The sequence below is a fragment of the Amblyomma americanum genome, chromosome 11, assembly GCF_052857255.1.
Source record: "Amblyomma americanum isolate KBUSLIRL-KWMA chromosome 11, ASM5285725v1, whole genome shotgun sequence".
Classification (NCBI taxonomy): domain Eukaryota; kingdom Metazoa; phylum Arthropoda; class Arachnida; order Ixodida; family Ixodidae; genus Amblyomma; species Amblyomma americanum.
The window spans coordinates 67,647,694-67,651,133 of record NC_135507.1 but is presented as its reverse complement, the minus strand read 5'-3'; the positions used below and the strand labels follow the sequence as shown (position 1 = coordinate 67,651,133).

Sequence of the window (3,440 nt, the reverse complement as noted above, 5' to 3'; positions counted from 1 at the left end):
TCGGAGGCAATGACAGCCAGTGTGACAAAGTGTATTCTCCTGCATTTGTACAGCCTCCTCATCCCTTTTGATAAACCTCCCAAGAACATGAACTTCCCTCATATCATTAAGGAAACGAAGATACACCCAAAAAGATTCTTCTCAACCTAGCGTAGGTAAATAAAGCACACTGCAATGTTTTATGCTAGTTTGCTTAGCTTAAGATGTAAGGAGCTGAAAATTAAGGTTTGTGATGCTGACATGTTAATAAGTTCCTGAATTTAAAAAAAAAATTGAGGGAAGTGAACATTCAATCGCACGCACGGCTGACCATAATCTCAGCCCTTCTTTTATAAATATGTTTAAATGAAATATTTTATTCGTAGCTTCTTCAGGGTATGCTGCAAGTTAAATGTATACGTCGACAGCAAAATAGGGCGCTCATTATTATTGCTTAAACAATTCATCGGGCATAATTTCTGAAATTGCAATACTCAGTACGCGTCACTATCTGTGCCAGCACACACAACTTGTACTGTTGCTTTCTGGTGACGTTAGGCAGACAAGAATGCCTACAAGCAAACTTGCGCTTAACCCGAAATCTGCTCATTGGGAAAACTCATGTCCTCAAACATCTAGCAGTTCGGCGGCAGCAATAACACCAACATTACAGTTTTTCCTGATACTTGATAACACATTAGTCATTAGTATTCCTTCGAGGTATCGATACAGGTCTCTCGTTTAAGGAAGTTGTGAGGTATATGGGGGTAAAATAATTCAGGACACGTGAAAAGTGATATAAATGTAATTAAGTATTATATACATTGCCCCGCAATATTTATTTGACAGTCAAATGTTAGTGTATGTGAGTCTGACTACGCTTTACAAATATCGTCTCAAGCCAGCAGCCAATAATGACGGTACAGGATTTACCACTCGCACGTTGCGGAGACTTTTGCCCCCGATGGTACATTTTCATGAGGTGAGCTTCAAAACACACTGAGTTTTCCTTTTCTTCCCCTTACCATTAAGCATCATTTAATCATGGACCATGAGACGTGCAAGAATATGATCAGAGTACTTCCTTCTGGATGAGGAATGAGTGATTCCTGCTTTTAAATATTTTCACCGAGCACATTTTGTGATGAATCTGTGCGCATGTGAGCTGAACTGAAGACGCGCAGGCTCAGCATTCTGTTGTTTTTTTTTAATTTCGGTGTTGCACTCACCATGAATCAGTGGCCGACAGCACGAACCAGGTGAATGCCACCCACCACCGCAGATGCAGGCAGGGAGCAAGCGGACGGGTCTTCACGGCTCTAGCAACAGCAGACGAAGTAACTTCTGGAGAAAAACCCCCATTGCTTCTGCGGTGATTGTAAAGGCCGCAGGAAAGAGTGAAGTGGTCCCCTTGACACCAGCTTGGCCTGATATGCATACAAATGGTAAAAGTGCATTCAGAATGATTCTGAAAATCCAATGACATCCTTTTCAAGCCGTTTTGACCACACGTTTTGTAGAAGAATGGTGAACACATTTGCACCAATGACTTCGTTTCTTTTAAAAAGAACTTAAATGCGGTGCCTATGTTTTATCTACCTATTAGAACACTTGCAATATATTTGAAGATTGCTTCGAGGCAGTTTACTGATGGAAAAGGCTGAAACTGTCAATAATTTTTCCAAATTTATTTTCCCACCACTGCGGGCTACAACAAACTGAACAACTGTAACCCTTATTGATGTACTTCATGTCTACCCCTCATGTAATCATACCCTGTAATGGGGCCTTTGAGTATGAATATTTAAATAAACAAGTAAATACCCATGCTTGTAAATACACACAGAACCCCAGGGGGACCATTACCAAAAGAGAAAAACATTCTGAGTAGTTTGTTTTATTGTTAGGTACTAATGTGCACGTAAAATATGTTATGTAATGTATCATATTCGTTTGCCGGCACTTGAAGCAAAAGGAACGCGAATCCCCGAATCCTACAAAGGGTTCAACATTTTTCAAATACTGTAATGGCTGAAATGCAATTCGTTTAAACCAGCATGATTATCCAATGTGTACTGAAATCCAAGAGCTTATTTAAATGCTGTCCTGAAAGAAGCCATAAAATAACACTTTGAAGGAATTCACGCGCTCCTTTTCATTCCATACAACTCACAAAGTTTACTTTTACGAGGAGGCAAGACCCGTACTGTAGGCTCCAAAGTGGATGCAGACGATCCGCATGCGACGAGCCACGATCCACCTGCGAACACTCGTTATTAGAGAGCATATTGATATAAGAAATGAAAGAATGTGTCACAACATTGATTCCCCTCAGTTATGAATAGAGAAAAAGATAAAACTAGGATATTTAACGCAATCAGCTCCCCTAAAATTGCAGTCTGTCAACACAAGTACTTCTGTTATCATGACAACTCCCAAAACCTGTTAAAGCACCAAGTAAACCCCAGAAAAATAAAGGCAGCGCACACAAAATGCGAGCATGAGTGAAAGGATTCAGCAGGCATTAATTACGCATTGTAACACGCAACAGACGTGACGCCCTTTATATTCTAATTATGATGAAAATTTACAGGAGCAAAAAGACGCAGAAACACAAAAGGCTTGACAAATGAGTGTTCAATTTTTAACAGTGATTAGCAAATGGTAGAAAGACTTGCGCTGAAGCTTCTCCACATACTAAAAGCCTGTAAAGAGAAGCCCATTCCTGTATATTATGGCATTCCTTTTGTGAAAAGAACCACACAGGAGAACTGAATGGACATGCTCCGAATTATAATGCATCTTTTCAGCTAATGATAAGGATTGCAAGTGAATAACTCTCCGAGTTGCACAATCGCAGCATTTGAAACCTGGCCTGCAAGTACTCTCGTTGCCGCTTACTTTTGCACTAACTGAGAAATTTTTCATTGTGCTAAATAAGCGCATTAAAGTTTCCTTTCAACGGATTCGCAACAGGAATGCAGCATATATTATAATCGGCGACAGCTTTCTGTGGCTGCGAAGCAGAAAATACAAGCGCGAAACGCCGGCTCTCACAAGCGCGCTGCACGCACGCGCTCACGAACCAACGACGCAAGCTTGTGAGCCGGCGGTGAGAGCTCGTAGCTTCCGCTGCATAGTCACTCCTTCAGAGGCAACTTCACAGAAAGCTGCATCCGAGTCTAGAGAGAATATTCTTACCTTGAAAACTCCGTTCGTGACGAAGTCAACGGCGCCGAACCATTGGCGCAGACATCGGCACAAGACCTGCTACACAATGAGCACATTCTAACACATAAGCATCACATTAACAACGTTCATGCACTGCGATTTCAAAACTGAGACTGTGCGCCGACTTCTTTGCGACGACCTAGAACAAAGGGGACACTGACTGGAAGAAGCTTCGTCAGCTGCCACTGACCCTGTTTGCCACGTACGGCGCGTTTACAGCGATACGCGAA

At 41.8% G+C, this 3,440-nt stretch overlaps 1 long non-coding RNA gene across 1 annotated transcript; it reads right to left on the bottom strand.

Moving 5' to 3' along the window:
- Window positions 1-1,312: 1,312 nt before the first annotated feature.
- LOC144110431 (uncharacterized) lies at window positions 1,313-3,233 on the bottom strand. Its single transcript, XR_013309834.1, has 3 exons — window positions 3,181-3,233; window positions 2,153-2,239; window positions 1,313-1,406 (listed from the first exon to the last, which is right to left on the bottom strand). It is a non-coding gene; the product is annotated as an uncharacterized LOC144110431 (long non-coding RNA).
- Between the last annotated feature and the right edge of the window lie 207 nt (window positions 3,234-3,440).